The following is a 20,852-nucleotide window of genomic DNA, read 5'->3' on the forward strand; positions in this document are numbered from 1 at the left end:
TTATACACTTCCAGCAGCGCCACTTGCTACCAACTCCCAACAGACCAAGATGTTAGCTGCTCAATGCCTCCTTCTCTGCCACAGTCCAAGGTCACAGCCTTCCAAAAATCCTAGACCTTCCCAAGTGCTCATCCGAAAATTTCAGGATTATTTAGTGAAGAAGTCGCAGTTCACCTTGCCGGGTGATAAAGGATTTAAGCGGAAAATGATAATACCATCAACAAATAAATATCAATAACAAACCGATAAAAGTATGTTAGAGATCTTCTCATTCAGAGTAAACAGACTGAAAAAATAATATTTACCCAAGAAAATACGCTTGCTGCTCCAGGTAATAATTTTTTCAGCACTATCAGAGACATTCTTCCAAGCCAACTGATGCTCAAAAATAGAATGGAAAGCCTTGTATATGTGGTTAGTTGATTTTCCACAAAGGTGTCAAGACCATTCAATGGGGAAAGGTCAGCCTTTTCAACAAATAGTGCTAGGAAAACTGGATATCCACATGTAAAAGAATGAATTTGGGTTCTTACCTTAAACCATATACAAAAATTAACTCAAAATGGAACAAAGAACTAAAACAATAAAACTCTTAGAAGCAAACATGGGATAAAAGTTTCACGACATTGCATTTGGCAATGATTTATTGGATATGATACCGGAAGCACAGGCAGCAAAAATAGATGAATTAGACTTCATCAAAATTAAAAACTTTTGTGTATCACTATCAAGAAAGTGAAAAGGAAACCCACAGAATGGGAAAAATATTTGCAAATCATGTTATCAGATAAGTAATTAATATCCAGAATATACAAAGAATTCCTGCTGCTCAAAAACAAAAATCCCCAATTTAAAAATGAACAAAGGACTCGACTAGACATTTCTTCAGAAAGGTATACAAAGGGCCAATGAAAAGGACATGAACACGTGCTCAACATCACTAGCCATGAGGGAAATGCAAATCAAAACCGCAATGAGATACCACTTCACACCTATTAGGATGGCCATTATAAAAACAAAACAAAACAAACATTGTAAATCAGCGATACTCCAATAAAAAAATTTAACAAACCAAAATAAATTAATTAAAATTAATAAAAATAAGATAAAGTAAAAAGTGGAAATAACAAGTGTTGGTGAGGATGTGGAGAAGGTGGACCCCTTACACTTTGCTGATAGGACTATAAACTGGTGCAGCCACTATGGAAAACACTCTGGCTGTTACTCAGAAAACTAAACACAGAATTACTACATGATCCAGCAATTCTGCTTGTAGGTATGTACCTAAAAGAATTGAAAGAAGGGACTCAAACAGACAGCAGTGTTCATAGCAGTATTATTTACCATAGCCAAAAGGTAGAAACAACCCAAATGTCCATCAACAGATGAATGGATAAACAAAATGTGATATATACAATGGAATGTTATTCAGCCTTAAAAAGGAATGACATTGTGACACATGCTACAACATGGGTGAACATTGAAGACATTAAGTTAAATGTCAGGTACAAAAGGACAAATATTAGGTAAATCCACTTATCTCAGAACCTAGAATGGGCAAATTCAAAAAGACAGAAAGTAGAACAGAGATTACCGGTGTCTGGGTGGGAGGAGGGAATGGGAACTTACTGTTTCTGGGATGATGAAAAGCTCTAGAGATGGATGTTGGTGATGGTTGCAGAACATTGCGCATGTGCTTAATACCACCAAATTGTACACTTAAAAATGTTTAAAATGGTAACTATTATGTATATTTTACCACAACTAGAAAAAAAATGGAATGGAGGTCCCTGAATCATGGAAAATTGTTCTTCTGTCATTTTTTATAGATAGTGGGTATGTTCTATTTACTTAAGGGTCTTAAAACCCAGGAGGAGAAGGCGAAATTGATGGAAAAGAGCCCACGCCTGAATTTCCCTGTGCTCCCTGCAGCCCTCGCTCTCACTCATCAATCTAAGGTTCTCAGCAATCAGTCTGCCTTCTTCTTCCCCCCCTTTCAAATACTTTTCAGGGTGGCAAAAAAGACGTCAAGCCTCAGCACCCTCACATCTCCAGGAGAATGAGATGTCACCTCAGCCTGCAGCCATTGTCCAGATCTGCACATCAAACAGCAAAGCAGAGAACGGATGCAATGCGTTGAATAAGGCTGGAATCTGCAGCCTGTTCAGTCTTAAAGGACATTCTTTTGGAGCTGGGGGAGTGGATAGACAGCTCAGGGAGAGAAGCAAGAATGTAAACACTAAGAACTCCAATAATGGCCGTTTCCCTCTGCCTTGCCCCAAGAGAGATCTACAAAACACACAGGTTCAAATGGGACAGATTAAGAAAGGTAGGACTGGGGAGGTTAAGAGTGAGGGCTCTGGGGTCAAAGAGACTGGCTGCAAATCCTCACTCTACCACTAACACCCCACAAGACCACAAGCTGACTCACCTCATTGTGCATTTCTTTCTCTATATAGACAGAGAATATCCTACTATAGAACCTAACTTACTGGATGTCTGTGAAGATTTTGAAGTATTAGCTGATGTCAGCTATTATTATCAAAGAACACAGTAAAAATCCAAAGCTATAACTAAGAGTCACAGTACTGAGCCAACAGAAGAAAAGATTGCTTTGGGGGTATATTGTGTACGCGTAAGCATATATTGTGTCTATGTATACGATTTGCTTATAACTTTCTAGGCAGAGTCATGTGAATATTAGCCTGAAACCCTCTCCCAAGCTGCTTCCTGACTTCTACCTGTAATGCCCCTCCAAAACAAAGTTTCTTGGCAGGCAGAAAGGGTCAATGATTTTCAAATCAGAGATGGTGGAGTGTGCTTTTTCCTTGTCAGTCTCCCTAAGTGATGGAAACAAAGCTGCATCTAAGCTAGCCGGGCTCAAGTTACAGGAGCTGGAGCTGACTAGCTCTTCCTAGCTATTCTCTGTCCTCCTCTCATGGTGTGGCAGGTACCACATGCCACCTTGATTAGGGCTTCGCTGGACTCTTCTTTCACGTTTCTATGTCTCATGCCCGACACCGAGATAACTTACGTACTTGTCTCCTTTCCTGGGTGGGCAGAATCAGGTTTATGTCCCTTTTCCAGAAGTCTCTTCTTTGTTAGGGTACCACCCTACCTCTTCTACAGAGGGCATGTGTATCCCTCTGTCTGTTTCCTTGATCAAGGCAACTGAAACTTCATACAATAACCAAAGTCTCATCAACTGCTAGCAAAGAGGCTAGAGGTTCCTTAGTAATACTGGGCAATCTAGCGTTCCTTAAGGGCCAGAAAGTCTATGATCAAAAAAAAAAAAATGTAACTAGGAACCATTAATATTCATTAGAATTATATGGAGAAAAGATAAGGAAAAATGGAGAGAAGACAGGTATAAAGAAGGCACGTGTTTCACGACAATGGAGTAACCCACAAAGCTACACTATCTCACAGAATACCATTTGTCACCATCTATCTCAAAGGAAAGAAGAAATCTAAGTCTGGATGCTAACAGTTGTACCAGCAATAATTCTCATCCTCCAACTCAGGAGCAGAGCTTCCATTCTCCATGGCAGAACGATAGCCATAGCAGATATAGGCAGGGCTACATTCCAGACTCCCACCAACAATAGGACGATTCTCAACATCTGTGATCATGACCATGACAGACCCAAGAGACCTGACAGCTTCATGACAAGCTTCCGCCTTCAGAGAATGGCATCAGTCTGGGGGACATAATGCTGCATACCATGAAGAACTAAGTGTTTAGCCTTTACTTGCCTCATTGAACTCAGTGATGTTTTTTGTAATTAACAAGAGCTATCTTTATTTAGGTTTCCTTTCCTTCCCCCATCATGTGTGTTGAGGGATCTGATAGGGAGGGAAGAGAGGATGGCTGTGAGAAAAGCATTAAGCAGAGGAGGGCATGCTATCTGAGAATTCAGTGCTATACAAGAAAAATATGATAGAGAGAAAACTGTTTCTTCTAAACTTTTCCATTTGCTTACCCTTCCTTGTCACGTAGACTTCCAAGAGTTAGAACCTTAGTTTCAAAATCCTCCAGTTAGAACCTTAGTTTCAAAACTGCTCATATTCAATTGACGAACATGGTCCAGTGGTTTGTAAAAAGGAAAACTAAATATTTTAAAGACACCAATTCATCCCCAATTATAATTAAAATATCAAGGGGCATTCTTTTGGAACTTAACAAAGCAGTCTAAAGTTCATGGGCAAAAATAAATGTGTAAGGGACTTCCCTGGTGGTCCAGGGGGTAGGACTCCATGCTCCAAATGCAGGGGTCCCGGGTTCGATCCTTGGTCGGGGAACTACATCCCTCATGCATGCCACAACTAAGAGTTTGCATGCCACAACTAAGAGTTCGCATGCCACAACTATGAAGTCCGCATGCCGCAGTGAAGATCCTGCGTGCCGCAACTAAGACCCAGTGCAGCCAAAATAAATAAATAAATATTTTTTAAATAAATAAAATAAATGTGTAAGTGTACTGAAGAAAATTTTGACAAAATAAAAGCAATGAGGGAACACTAGCCCTATCAGGCATTAAAATATATTTTAAAGTTATAAGATATAAAACAGTGTGGTACTGACTCTAGAACTGACAAGTCAGTTGAAAAGAAGAGACACATTAGATGTAAATTTTAATGTATAAAATTTAATTAATTTAAAAGATGCTATCAAAAATCTGTAGGGAAAGGTAGGATTGCTCAACACATGGTTTTGATGCAACTGGTTAAGTTTTCATAAAAACTTGCTCTAAGTCTCCTTTCCTCAAATCTCCCCAGTTCTGAGTTTTCCAGGATTATGTCACCAGGGCTTGGGAACTGTCATCTTGCTTTCCTCCACTCTGGTCCTCTCATCCCAATCTCCCACTATTGTCTCTGCTGCATGTGACCTCCCTGAGATCACAGTTCCAATGGGCATCATTATCCTCCACTCCTGGCTCCACTCACAGGAGTGAGGACCACTCCCCCCTCCCATTCACTTCTTAGGCCAAAGTCTGATCACAGCCCTCCTTAACTCCCACAGCACATCCAGGACCAGGACATGTTTAAAGATTTGAAGTTAATAATAAAGAAATCTTCAGTGGTTGACAGGGGAGAGAGGGATGAACAGGGATTTTTAGGGCAGTGAAACTATTCTGTATGATGCTATAATGGTGGATACAAGTCATACATTTGTCAAAACCCATAGAATGTACTGTTAAGGAAAAAATTATTCTAGCACTTGTTAAAATGGTAAGGAAGGCTTTATTCAGGATTATTACAACAAGTGTCAAGACTACTACAACAGGGGAGAGAGATCAGGCTCAACTCCAAATACAAAAAAGACAGCTGGGGATTTATAGTCAATGAGCAGAGGGAGGGGGTCAGTGGATGGAAAATTACTAAGAGGAGACATCAAAGGTAGAGATTCTTTTTGATTTGGCTTAACAAGATTCTTGATGAAGGCAGGCCAGGGTGATCAGATGGATATCAAGGGTAGGATATGAGGAATCTGATTAAATATCAAGGGCAATCAGATATCAAGAGTGGGGGATTCTTGCTAAACTAATTTATCAGGATTCTTTCTAGGACTGAATGACAGAGGCTCGGCAAGGACAGGACAAGGGCCAAGGTCAAAGCCTCGTCAAGAAGGGGGCTCCTCTGAGCTAAACTAAAGTTTGGTCAAGGAGAGAGTCTCTGTCAGTGCAACACCAAGACTGAACCCTGATGTAAACTATGGACTTTGGGTGATAATGATGTGTCAATGTGAATTCATCAGCTGTAACAAATGTACCACCATGGTGTGGGATGGTGATAGTGGGGAATTTTGTGCATGTGTGGAAACAGAGAGTATATGGGAACTAGCTGTACTTTCTGCTCAGTTCTGCTGGGAATCAAAAACTACTCAAAAAATAAAGTCTATTAAAAATTTTTAATTAAAAAGGAAATGTGAAACTGAATAACTCCTATGTCACAGGCAGCAGGACCATTCCTGGGCCCTTCATAGGCAAGAAGTTTACAGTTAGGTTACCAGCTATGGCACCCAGTTGATCCCTGGGAGACTCGGTCATCTTTGCCATGCCAAACAATGGGAGTGTCGGCTGTTCCATGCAGGTCCCCCCTGTCCTATCATCTCTCTTTACTTCTCCTCTCTTCTTGTGTGGACACTGTGGATTGTACTCAAGAACCACTCACGACCCCCTCCCACTTGCTGTATTAAGAAGCTGTAGGGAGGGGATTCTGGGAATGCTTTTAAAGGCAGCAGACTGAGTTGGTACACCGCCTTCAGCCTATTCCCCTTTTTCCATTCAGCATGACTGGAATGTGGACATAATGTCTAATGCAGCCATCTTGTGACTCTGAGGATGAAAGCCACAAGCCAAGGATAGCAGAGTGAAAAGAGAGAAAGAGGTTGGGATATTGATGTCATTGTGGACCCTAGATTGCCTGTCTCCAAATGTGTTTTGCCTGAAACAAATAAATCCCTTATTTGTGTAAGCCCCTGATAGTTGGGTTTTTGTTACTTCCAGCCAAACATAATGTCGATTGATAAGCTTCTCTACTCCCCAAACAGGCACAAGAGATAGATTGGCCATCCTACTGCATAAACAAATGTCCAACTGGGATTCAGGGGCCTCTAATTTTTTAATATGATTTTTAAGTGTAAAAGCATTTTCTCTCTACACAGCAGTTCCCACTAAGTCAGAACTCATGACTGCAATGATTCTCTCCTCTTCCTCCTCTCCAGGGTTCTACCTTATAGACAGGGAGTAGTAGGAAAGGGTGTTAATTGTGGTAGGATTTATTATGCAATTTCTGAGCCATTAAAAATTGATTTTTAAATATTTAAGAACAAAGAAAGCAAGATATTGCATCTAAATAAAGACTATTAAGTAACCATAGTTTAGACTAGTGATGATCTATCTATTCTAAAAGTGATCTTTTTAACATATAAACCAGTTCACTCCTCTACTCAAAAACCTCCTGTGTCAAAAAAAACAAACAACCCAATCAAAAAATGGGCGGAAGACCTAAATAGACATTTCTCCAAAGAAGACATACAGATGGCCAACAAACACATGAAAAGATGCTCAACATCACTAGTTATTTGAGAAATGCAAATCAAAACTACAATGAGGTATTACTTCACACTGGTCAGAATGGCTAACATCAAAAAAAATCTACAAACAATAAATGCTGGAGAGGGTGTGGAAAAAAGGGAACCCTCATACACTGTGGGTGGGAATGTAAATTGATACAGCCACTATGGAAAACAGTATGGAGGTTCCTTAAAAAACTAAAATTAGAACTACCATATGACCTAACAATCCCACTACTGGGCATATACCCAGAGAAAACCATAATTCAAAAAAACACACGCACCCCAACGTTCATAGCAGCACTATTTACAATAGCCAGGACATGGAAACAACCTAAATGGCCATCAACAGAGGAATGGATAAAGAAGATGTGGTACATATATACAATGGAATATTACTCAGCCATAAAAAGGAATGGAATTGGGTCATTTGTAGAGACGCGGATGGACCTAGAGAGCGTCATACAGAATGAAGTAAGTCAGAAAGAGAAAAGCAAATATCGTATAATAATGCATATATGTGGAATCTAGAAAAATGGTATAGATGATCTTATTTGCAAAGCAGAAATAGAGACACAGACATAGAGAACAAATGTATGGATACTAAGGGGGAAGGGGGTGGGGTGGGAGCAATTGGGAGACTGGGATTTACACATACACATTATTGATACTATGTATAAAATAGACAACTGATGGGAATATCTGTACAACACAGGGAACTCTACTTAATGCACTGTGGTAACCTAAATGGGAGGGAAGTCCAAAAGGGAGGGGATATCTGTATGTGTATGGCTGATTCATTTTGTTGTGCAGTGGAGGCTAACACAACATTGTAAAGCAACCATATTCCAATAAAAATTAATAATAATAATTTTTAAAACCCTCCTATGGTTGGTTGTATTACTTCCTTGCCCATTGATATTGGGCTTGGGCAAATGACTTGCTTTGGCCAGTGGGATGTGAGCAGATATGATACAAGCAGAGGTTTTCAGCATGCTTGCTGGTTTGGCTTTTCCTCTGGCCTTCCTGCTATCTGTCATAAGACCATGCTCTGGCAGCTACTATCTCAAAATGAAGAAGCAGTTGAAGCAGTCAAGAATCCAATCTGCAGCTTGAAGCACAGCCTCCACAACAGACCCACAGATACATGAGTGAAAAATAAAATTTATTCTTATAAACCATTGAAAAGTTGGGATTGCTTGTTATGCAGCATTAGGCAGTGATAGCTGACCAATACACTTCCAATGGCTTTCCAGCTCACACTAAGTAAAATGTCAAAGTCATCCAAGTGATTTAAAAGAATCCTCATATTCTGGATCCTTTTACATTTCTGACTTCATCTTCAACTACTTACCTCCTTTCTTACTCTGCTCCAGATACGCCAGACTCTCTGTTTTTCCTCTAACATGCCAGACTTGTTTCTCCCTTAGGACTTTGCACCTGCTGTTCCTCCTGCCTGGAACTCTTTCTCCAAATTCCTGCCCGGCTCATTTGTTAATTTCCCTCAGATCTGTAAGAAATTCATCTCCAGGCAGACTTATCTGACCATCTGATTTCTGATTTTAAACTGCATTCCCCAGTACTCCTTCACCCCTTCCTTGCTTTACTTTTCTACGTAGCACTTATCATCATCTATCTGTCCTCTTCCTGCCACCTCTCTGTTTTATGCACTGTAGTACTCCCAGAGTCTAGCTAGAGCACTGCCTGGCACATAGTAGGCATTTCATAATTATTCATAAATGAACAGATAAATTAATGTATTAAAATCTCAAAATAAATATACACAAATAAAATATTATTACTCAGTAAAACAAATATTAAATTTTCATTATATAAATAAAAATGTATAGATGATATTTAATGAAAGAAAAAGTCTAGATGATTAGGAAAAGAAATATGGATGACCCTCATTTGAAATTAAAGGATTAAGAATTAATATTACAGAAAGCTACTCTTTCTCCTTTCAAATAAGCAAATGTCTTAAAGAATTGTAATATTCTTGTTGGTAAGAATTCTCTTTTGCTGGTCCAGGTATTCTCTTACACTGAAGGTGGAAATATGTAGGGATTCATCTTTTGGGGAAAGCAACCAAATATCTTTAAAGTTCACATTTGTGGTTCAGTAATTTCCCATCTAGGAATATTTCCCAAAGAAGAAATTAGTGCTTGAGGCAAGGAATTATGTACCAAAAATTCCTTATAGCATTATTTGTAGTGATACAACATTTAGAAACAACTTAAGCAATCCACAATGGGAGAACAGTTAAATGAATCATAGTATGTTCATAGTTCATAGTTTATATGACATTTGCAAATATTATTTAATGATATGAGAAACTGCTCACACATTATGTTAAGTAAAAAAGGCAGAACACAAAATTGCATACATAGTATATCCCAATTATGTAAAAATATATGTGAAAGTGGAAAGTCTAGAAGGAAATCAGTACATGAAAATGTCAACAGTGGTCACCTCTGACATGGAATTATGAATGAGTTTTTACTCTTTTACATACCTTCCTGCATTTTCAAGACTTTCTAGGATGATCACATATTGTTATTACAAATATATTTCTTTTAACATAAAAGGAAATGAGATGCAAATTTGAGACCAACCTCTCTGGTAACAGAAAGTACACCCACAATATCAGGAAATGATGCTGCAGAATGCCAGAGCCTTTCTTGCCCATATTTGGGAAGGAAAATATTCGAATCCAAAGATGGTGCAAGGGAAGAAGATGGAGAGAGAAGAAGAGATAAAGTCTCTGTTGGCTTCCATTTTCATATGTTTCATACAGCACTAGTCTGTAGTTCCTTCAAGACAGAGACATACCTTCTCTTTTAGTGCCCTGCAGATCCAACCTAGGCTTGGCACACTGCATGAGGAACACAGAAGGGGACTGAAATGCAGGCGAGGAAACAGAGAAACTATACTGGGGGGCAGCAAATTGGAAGCATGGAACATACAGAAAGATGGGAGTCAGGCCACGGAGAAGTAGAAATAGAAGATATAATACAAAGGAAGAAGGGGCCTAAGAGAATGGAGGAAGAGAAGAGAATGGAGGGAGTGAGGAGCGGGGTGAAGACAAGTGCCGACATGATGCTCTGTGATGACCACATTCTAGCCCATCCTCTAGGAAGGCTCTGGGCTAATGCAATCTAGAGTTGACCCCAAAGGGGAAGTTCTCACTGGTTTTGCATCAGCCCCAGATGATTCCCGAGAAGATCACAACCAGCCACTGCGGGAGTCCTTGACCTTGCAGCCAAGTCTGCTCAGCAGCTGGATCACACCCAGCATCGAGTGACTCACCAGCCACCGGATAATTTGGAAAAACACAGAGACACCAAAGGCTTACTTGCGCTCACTTGCAGCATCCAAGGCCCATTATGGTCCCACTCTGGTTAAGAAAGGTGGGGGGAGTAGATAAATGGGTGGTGAGAGACTATAAATGATAAAGCAGGGGCATAAGAAGTTGCAAAAGTAGGTCACCCCAAAGGGCAATCTCAAATTCTCTGTTCCCCTTGGTGCAAAGAAGGCACATTTTTACCTAGAACGAGGGTGCGGTGTGGCGCAAAGAAATGCGGCTGTCGGTCAAGCAGGCGTGCTGCATCATTTCCTGCCTCAACACCTCCACAGGCCCCCACGGCTGCCACCCCTCCTCTGGCTGCTAGGTGACCAAGCCTGTCCTGTGTGTGCTTCACAGTTCTCTTCCCCAGTTCCCCCAATACGTGTAGACATTCCCTGAGCAGGAAACCCTGAGCCGAGCTTAACACTCTTCCTTCTCCCTTCCAGCAGCTTTTCAGGGGGTTAGGACCATGTGATGCTGACTTGGGATGGTGAGCATCTTCTCTCTTTTCTGGGATAGAGAGTAAAGAAGTCACCCCAGAGATTTAAGAGAGCTCAAGGGAGAGGCCTCAATTTCCAAGCATAAGCTGCTGAAAGAGTTTCAAAATCTGCCAAAGAACTGGGGCAAGATGACCAATGACGTGAGAGCTCAAAGACCCTGGGACGCTCTATTAGGTGAGCGGGTCCCAACTCCTCACTGGGCACTGCTTGGCAAACCATCACCAACAGGGGAGACCTGGTCAAAACATCACAGGTCACGGTTATTACTGAGGATCGGACCTGACACTCAACCAGAGGTTCAGAAACACATTTGCCGTTGTTCTCCTCTGGAAATGGTGGCCCACATTCTCAAAATGATGATCAGTGGTAACAGCAGACATCTGCCCTTGACAAGCGTGGTGTTGGTGTGCCCAGCTCCCCACATAGCACAATCCAACACGAGCTTCCTGGCTGTGGATTTGGGGGAGTCACTTAATCTGTCTGAGATTCGCTTCATAACCTCATCTGGTAAATCTGAGAATTAATTTAAGGCGTCTAGCACAAAATAGAAACTCAGAAATGGCTGCTGTTGTCATTAAGGTGCTGTTTTAAGTGCTTAAGGGTACAAATATGGGTAAGATATTTCCTTCTTTTAAAATCTACAATGCAAAGTATAAAATAAATAAGCTACAAGGATATATTGTACAACATGGGGAATATAGCCAACATGTTACAATAATTATCAATGGAACATAACCTTTAAAAATTGTGAATCACTGTGTTGTACACCTGAAACATATAATATTGTACATCAACTATATGGCAATTAAAAAATAAATAAATAAAATCTAAAATCCAAAGAGAAAGAATAAGATGGATGCACAACAAATATCACACAAGACAGGTTTATGAGAAAGGTGTAAATTTCTGTGCAAATCCAGAAGGGGTTAAGATCACAAGTCATAAAGTTCAAGTACGGGAAGGGTAGAGATGCGATTAGGAGGGTGTTCTGGGGCCAGGCTGTGGAAAGCCCAAATGCCAGGCCAAGGAGCTCACGCTTAATTCAGTGGTCAGCAGGGAGTCATTGGAGGCTGTTGAGCAGGAGAGTTGCTTTCCTTACAGCTGTGCCAGGCTAAATTAAGCATAAACAGTACTTTATAATTGGAAAGGGAAGGCCCCGAAATAGCTCTTGACTGAGAAACAGGCATAGGGAAAGGTAATGAGAAGCATGGGCTCTGATCAAAGCAGAGAGGTTAATTAAATTTCTAATTATTGTGAAAGGCCATTAAAAAACCCTAGTTCACGAGGGATAACTGCTCTGGAGGGGCTTGAAAGAATAACCTTAACCCTTGGGTAGCTGCAACTCAGGGGGACATTTGCTTTTCCATGGAGGAGAAATGTTTGAGGTACTGAGTAAACGGTAAGTACACATGCACATTTGTTCTCTGTAAATCACACCCCTCTCCCACCCAGAATCCATGTATACATGTATGGGACTCGCCAAAAGGGATCTACACAGAAAATGATGGGTCTCTAATTTGACCCCCAATCCATACAGCAGATGCTGAGATAACTCAACTTGTTCTGTATTGCCAAGGTTTCCCATGAATTGTTTAAAATGTATTCCTGTTATGAAGTATTCCATTATTATTTGAATAATTAGTAATTTATCAATAGGTCATTTTCACCATTGACCACTGGGGATTAGCAGACAGCTGAACATTGACATCATTGGTGGAACTGACACTACATTCCATCAGCACCTTGAATCACCCTTGTGTATGCAGCATAGTAATCGATGTTGAAAAAGAACAATGCTACCACCTTAGTATTGTACATTACTTTGTGGTTTAAAAGAATTATTTTCACATCTCCTGTCTCATGAGAGATACAATTTTTATTCCCCTTAAGCGGTCAAGAACACTGAGGCTCAGACCGATTAAGAGGTGCACCCAAATATACACTGTTAATTATGAAATTTAGGTCTTCTAGCTCAGAGTTCTTTCACCTGTGCCAAACTGTGTGCAGGTCTAACTTATGGTCCTTGTCCTCAAGCAGCCTGGCTGGTAAGAGAAAATGAACAAGGAAATAAGGTGAAAACAAATATGCACCAGACTCTGTGGTTATGGTGAGAGTTTAAGAAGGAAAGAGCCAGGAAGGCTTCTTGGAGGAGGTTCTGCTGCTGAAACAGAAACCCCAATTTCAAAAAGCTTAAGCAAGCCAGAAGTTATTTCTCCCCCATGTGTCTAAGGGTCAGCATCCGGGGCTGATAGGTCACAGAGCCCGTAGGACAGCTCCAAGCTGTTGGGGATGGAGAGTCCTTCCCTCCTTGTGGCTCTGCCATCTTAGTGTACATCCATCCAGTCCAGAAAGCTCACACCCTGTGCACATCCCAGCCACAGAAAGAGCAAGGAAAGACCATGCCCTTCCCTTTAAGAAAATGATCCACAGCTCACACAAACTTGCTCGTCAATGATCTTGCTTATCTGACTCAGCACCGCTACAAGCGAGACTGGGACATGTGGTCTTTGTTGTGGACAGCCATGTCCCCAGGTAAACTCCTGTTACCGTGGAGGGGGAAAGAATGAAGGCTGGAGAACAACTAGCAGTCTCCACCATGAGCAGAGGATCCCCTGGGGCTTGGGGAATGGGTAGGCATGGGGATGGTGGTACAGGCCAACAATGCAGGTGGGTAAAGGGGAAAAAGAGGGCATCCTGAGCAGGCAGATCTGACAGGTGCATTCTGGACACAAGGAGGAAATGAACCTGTCGGGAATGGCAAGTGAAGTAGGAAGAGAAAATCAGATATGTTCACTGCAGTCAGACAGACAATGGACTTTGAAAGTCAAGCGGAGGGGTTTGGATTGGAGCTCCTGTAGGTTCTCAGGGAAATAGTGTTTAAGGACGACTTGTTGGTCAGGACCACACAGGATGAATTAGGTGGGTTACACTTGGGAGCCAAGGAGACCCATTAGGAGGCTCTTTCAACAATCTGTCCATAAGCTGATAAAAGACCCGAGGCAGAAGCTCTGCCTAGAGAGAAGGGGTCGTGTGAGAGGGGTTTCACGAGAGAATAAGAGGGCTTGATCTCTGGTGGGTTATGCAAGGAAGAGTCCCAGATGCCTGAGAAGCTTCTCTCTTGGGAGGTGGGCTCCCTCACATGGCTGTTTGGGGCTCCTCAGGTACCCATTCATCCTTCCTGCCCGTACTTGGAGCACATGATGCCGAAACTACGTCCAGCAACAAATATTTGTTAAACAGTAGCTTCATGTGGACACAGAGCCTGGCACACAGTAAATGCTCAGTAAGTATCTGTTGAATAAACGGCTGAATAAATAAATGAATACGTCGGCAAAATGTAGGCATAGGTAGTAAAAACTTTAAATGGTGACGGAGGGTAATTAAACTTATCGTGGTGATAATCTCATAGTGTATATCAATGTCACTATGTTGTACAGCTGTAACTACTATAACATTGTATGTCAATTATACTTCGACTTTTAAAAATGTAGGTACAGACCACATTGAGTACTGCACCCAGCAGAGGCCATGAAAATCTTCTGGGGAAAGTCACCTATCACGTGTTCAGGATTTTACATAGAAGAGATTTAGATGGAGTGCTTTCTGCAAACTGTCACAGCAATTTGTGACATTGTTGAGTGAAGTGGGAATATTAAAATATTCTCTTAGCCAAACTGTTTCTTCAGATCAAACTCACAGAAGAAAATACAGACACCAGCTACTCATGGTTGTATATATTCTCTTCCTGGTTTCCTTTTTTTTAATAAGGGCCCAGATTTTCTGAACTAGCTAGATGTGGGTAGTTCCAGTTCAACCATTATTCCTGGTTCTTTCTTATATTCTCCAACCATTCCATGAATGAATCAAAAGGAGGTTGCCTTGACAACACTCACCTCTCTCTAATTAAGCACCCTGAACAGACTCCAATGCTTCCTTGAGATAAAAGCTTCCAGAGCACCGGGATTCATGACCTCAGACAATGCACAGTAGCTGAGAGGCTAACCTGAACTGTGCCACAGCAGAATAAAAGGCTATGAAATGCTTCCTTCCCATCACCCTGCGTTCCAGCTCCTGTAGCCCCTCACACTGGCCAGTAAGCATTGCAGTCCCGCAAAGAGAAACCACATTAAGAGGCTCTTTTCCAATGGGCCCATGGACTGTTTTTTACCAGGTAATGAAGACATTGTGTGATCATGTGATTAGAAGACGTGTGATTTCTGTGCCACTTCACCTGGGCAGTATCTTGTCGGACTAGGCAGAGAGCTGTTATATCACAAGTCTTGGATGTTCTGTTCTAGCCCAAGACAGAAGGCAAGGACCCCCATCAGAGCCACCTGGACACCCCAAGCTTTGAATCCAAGATTACAACTAAAACACTAGGATAAAAAGCCTAGACCAAACCCCAATCTTACATTTCTTAGAAATCCACAAGATGAACCCAAATAAAACCTGTATATTTACTACAATAATTAAGCCAGAATAAACTGGATGAAAATATTCTCCGAACCAAACTAATAGTTTATCCCGTTCAAATATTCCAAAGACCTGAAAGATGGACCCATAGTATAAATATCGCCAAAATTTCCTAGAGTGGCAGAGCCTCTTGTCCGCAGCACTGAATTGGGGGTTGGGGTGTGTGAAAATGTTAAGACATTATTGTCATTATTATGACTGCATTTATTCTGCAATGAGTACATCCCAGGCCCTGCAGTAAGCATTTCTCATGCATAATTTTGTTTAACCCTCATAACCAACTAGGTAGTTTTAGTATCTCCATATTATAGATGAGAAATGGTTGGACAGGAGGGGGAAGGGTAAGCTGTGACAAAGTGAGAGAGTGGCATGGATATATATACACTACCAAATGTAAAGTAGATAGCTAGTGGGAAGCAGCCGCATAGCACAGGGAGATCAGCTCGGTGCTTTGTGACCACCTAGAGGGGTGGGATAGGGAGGGTGGGAGGGAGGGAGATGCAAGAGGGAAGAGATATGGGAACATATGTATATGTATAACTGATTCACTTTGTTATAAAGCAGAAACTAACACACCATTGTAAAGCAATTATACTCCAATAAAGATGCTAAAAAAAAAGAAAGAAAGAAAGAAGGAAATGGTTGGAGAGCCTATGTTGATTTCTCCAGGTCCTATAGCCAGCCAGGCAGGGATGTGAACCCATGATTATCATTTTACCCTCATACCCATCCCCTCTTAGGTGAAAGGAAGAGGGAGACAGAGAGACAAGGAGAAGGAGGAAGAGGAGGAGGGGAGAGGGGAAGGGGAAGAAGAGGAAGGAAGAAGGATTAAAAGGAAGGAGGGGGACTTCCCTGGAGGTCCAGCAGTTAAGACTCCAAGCTTCCACTGCACAGGGCTCGGGTTCGATCCCTGTTCGGTGAACTAAGATCCTGCATGCCGTGTGGTGCAGCCATAAATAAATCAATCAATCAATCAATCAATCAATCAATCAATAAAAGGAGGGATAGATGTAAAAATAAGGGTAGGATGGAATCGGGGCCAGACGCCATCTTGAAATCTAAATTATTTATCTTAGTGAGACAATGATCTGGCTAATTCAGAAGCAAGAAGGATGTATCTGGCTCCTTATTGGCAAGGGAGGTTTGGGAATGAAAATAAAAACCTGGGTATCAAAGACAGGCCTTATGGACCCAGATCTCCTATCCTAGCCTTTAGGATCCCATTGGGTTAAGGCTCACCAGGGATGCCACTTTGCCTCCTGAAATTCTAAGCTGAAGTCCATTTAATCCTCACTTTGAGAGGACTGTGGGAAAGGCACTGAACACTATGGTTCCCAGAGTGATCTTATACATTTTAGATAGAAAATAGCACTAAGATAATAACATTATAACACTAACATTATAGCACTAAGATAATAACACTAAGATAATAGCATTTTAGATAGAAAATAGCACTAAGCCATAGAACATCGGTCCTGGACAACAGCAGCAAATACCTCAAATATGATATGTATATCAAAGGATTTTAATTCTCAGCTTAGCTCTGACTTATATAGAATGAAAAGATGAAGTACATGTGGGTTGATAGGAGGCTGGCGGGCAGGATGCATCTGCTTTTATACTTACAGCTTGTAAGACTTATTTTTCTGTTTTTGCAGATGGGTCTTACACTGGGAAAGTTCTAGCAGCTGTTAGAGGCTGGTGAACCAAAAAAACGTATTTCAACACTGAAAGAATAATATCTGAACTTAGACCAATTCTCCCTTAGAAATATAGGTCTGGGTGTCTTACAAACTGGTTTGGCCTCATGGAACCCTCAGAAAAAAGCTAAAATTCTTCTTATCCCCCAGCTTACAAAAGAAGACCAAGGAAAGAGATTTAAGTTTTTTTAAGGTGAAATTAATGGAATAAATAACGTGTTTGAAAGTCCTGAGAGATGTGCAGCTGGAGGGGAGTCTGAGGTTTACTAAGCAATATGTCACAGAACGTCAAGTGCGCGCGCGCACACACACACACACACACACACACACACACACACACACAGAACCCAAGCTAATTATTAACTCCAGGAAAGTAGAAAAATTGTGCAGCAAGGGGAAGTAATCATACTTTACTACATGGCTGAGTTGCTCAGAGCATTAACATATTCATAAAATGAAGACAACTGCTATTATACCAGTCAAAATTACAATATAACCATATTGAAAGTATGGGATGTCCAGGAAAGTGTGTACCTGTGTCTATGTTTCTGTGTGTGTGTCTTGAGGGCAAATCACTTTGCAAAGTAATAAGTCCTGATAAATTATGCAGCAAGATAAGCATATAAGATATATAAGATATAAGATAAGCATACGAGATAAGATATGGAAGCTAATACCCAAAAACATTCACTGAGAGAGTTGAAAATGGCTGCTTCTGGAGAATGGAATATTTGAGAAGACTGTGGTATGATGTTTTTCCTAACAAACCTTGGAGGATAATTTGACTTTTTAAACTATGTGCACTTATAACTTTGATGGAAGAAAAAACTAACTAAAAAATCATTCAGGGCTTCCCTGGTGGCGCAGTGGTTGAGAGTCCGCCTGCCGATGCAGGGGACATGGGTTCGTGCCCCGGTCCAGGAAAATTCCACATGCCGTGGAGCGGCTGGGCCCGTGAGCCATGGCCGCAGAGCCTGTGCGTCTGGAGCCTGTGCTCTGCAACGGGAGAGGATACAACAGTGAGAGGCCTGTGTACCGCAAAAAAAAAAAAAAAAAAAAATCATTCACACATGATGGTGCTATACACAATTTAGAGCTCAAAACGTGTGAACTATTTTTCTTACCCAGGGGAATGTTAAACAGCTTTAAAATGGAACCAATAACAAGAGACTCCATGACTTCAACTGTGACAACCTCATGAGAAAGCTCTCGAAAGAGCCCAACTCTTCTGAGAGACCCTTCTCTCTGCCACGCCCCACAGGAGGCCCTGCAAACACAGCAGCTAACAAGCCAGACCCAGCTCTTTTCTTCACGGGGTTCAGGCTAGTGGAGAAGATGGAGGAGTTAAGAGTTACCTACATTTGATGCTACGCTGGGGAAAGGACCAGGCGTAAAAGAGGGTCCCTACTCAGACTTGGGGTCGGTCAAAGAAGGCTTCCCAGGGAAAGGGGGTCACTTTGGAGACCAAGCCCAGCAATTGCATCCACTTTTCTTTTCATCAAGGCTACACGACCACCTCTTAGGCAGGCACTGTGACAAGATGTAAAACAGAAGGTGATTTGATCCTCAAAGAACGTCTCCCCCACTTAAGGAGTTTACCAAGTTCCAAGATCAAATGCCCTTACCAGGGACAGACTGGAGATGAGAAGAAAGTCCAAGAAAACCAACGTTCAAACAAGGAAACTCTGGACACAAAAGGTTCCCTGACCAGAAGAAACGTTCAAACAAGGAGACTCTGGACACGAAAGTTTCCCTGACATTCAGAAGCACCACACAAACAAATCAGCCCATTCAGCACTGAATTGACATGACTTCCAGCAGCATGGCCCTCATGTCATCATTTAGGAAAAGGTCAATGCATAAGTCCGTCTTGCTGGTAAAATACCCCAGCACATCAGATGTGAGCATCCAGACCACATGCACTACAGCCCCCTACTGCGCTGCAAGTTGCAGGGACCAGCTTCCCAAGAAAAGGTCATCTGAGCTTTGGACAAACCACGTTCCTCAGAAAACCTTGGTTATTCCCCATGAGTGCATCCATTGTGTAGTTGGTGGTTATCTAAATCCTCCAAAAATAGCGGTCTGAGCAGAGAAGGAAGAGCTATAGAAGCAACTGGAAACTGTGGTCCAGTAACTGAGAGGTAATCCATGGTAGATCCATGGTAATTTGGGTAGTGGAGGTTGCCAATATTTTCCCAATTGCTTATAGGAGTTTGGCTCGATGAAAATGTACTAAAAACTTCTTTTTCTGATTTTTTTCCCAAGCACAATCTCTTTCTAAATGTCAGAAAGCTTTTTTCGATCTATACGCTTGCTTGCTCGCTTGTCTGTTTTTAACCAGAGACCAAAACTGATGGAAATATCTGTTTGATTCACTCCAGAGGATATTTTGGTGTTCAAATTAAATACTCTTCAAAAATATAAAGAACCGGTCTAGTTCTAACTAGTAGTTCAAAAAGTGGCTTGCTTTATTTTTAAAAATACACATTTGCTTCTTGGTTTCTAAGTTCAGGTTTTTTTCATGGAATTTGGGAGCTGAGCTCTGGGTTCGGTTTATTCTGGGTTTTGGCGCCCAGTTTGGTTTGAGTCCTGGCTGGCGCTGACGAGGCAGCTTGCTTAGCTTGGTTCCGCAAGTTCTTGGCAGTGGAGGGTGGGACAGCTGCTGTGCTTTTAAACTGGCTGTGGTTAGCCAAGGAGAAGCCCGATGGGGCCACAAAACGCTGGAGCTGGAAGGGCCCTCTGTGGACAGGCAGCCCAATGCCTGCATGTAGAGGGGAGTTGACTGCTTACAGGAAACTCACCCAAAGTGGCACCATGAACAGGGCAGAGTGGATGGTTGTCAGTTTGTCTTCCTGATTCCATGATGCCTCCCTGAGCTATTTAGAAAACCCCTTCAGACGGCCATGCTTTAGGGGAATAAAGGGGGTTCGAACAGCAACATTTCAAAGTATTACTTTTCCATCTAGACCCTTGATGTGACGTTCTAGGGACCAAAGTGAAACATGGAGAAAGCTGTTCTCCAGCCCCTACTCCCCACTCTGCATTCCCCGAGCCTGTGTCAAGGCTCAGGCTGTGGGGAGGATCTCCCGGAACCACCCCCCCCCCCACCCCGCCCCGAAGCCCCGGGCAGTGATTCAGGGAAGCAGTGGGTGGGCAGAGGAGCCAGCAGGTATTCAAAAAGACCTACGGTGCTCGCATAAGAATGAGCCTATAAATTCTACCCCCATCACCGTTGCCAAGGCAATGCAGGTGGGCCTGGAGCAGCCTCTCAGGCAAGAAAACCCCACCTCCTCCCTCCACACACATTTTCCTGGCCGCGCGTGCGTGGGGTTTCACCGCAGCTCGACTTCAGTTACTCCTCTTCCTGTATAAGGCGACTCATTTTAGCCAGATTCCAGCCAGGCGAAAATATTCAGAGGAATGTGGAAGGGCCCACAGTACGAGCTGCCCTGAGCCCTGACCTCCCCTTGGAGGTAAGCCTGCCTCAAGCCTAGGTCCTCAGAAACTCCGAGATGCTAACACTTCAAGGCGTGGACCGCAGCCTCTCCTCTGCTTCCATGCCCTCATTCAGAGTCACGCCTTCATCCCTTTGTTGCTCTTCCTCCAAACATGGGCCTGACAACCGACCCTCCAATCTGTGTCACCCACCAAAGTCGACGCCAAAAGCGTGGGGGCCATATCTATTTTCCGACGAAGTACAGAGTGGCAACAATCATAAAGGAGAGGGAAAGCTAGCCATGTTATGACAGCCAGGA

Source organism: Delphinapterus leucas, chromosome 21 (assembly GCF_059928025.1).
Source record: "Delphinapterus leucas isolate spDelLeu-1000000601 "Yukka" chromosome 21, BTC_Dleu_Yukka2, whole genome shotgun sequence".
NCBI classification, from domain to species: domain Eukaryota; kingdom Metazoa; phylum Chordata; class Mammalia; order Artiodactyla; family Monodontidae; genus Delphinapterus; species Delphinapterus leucas.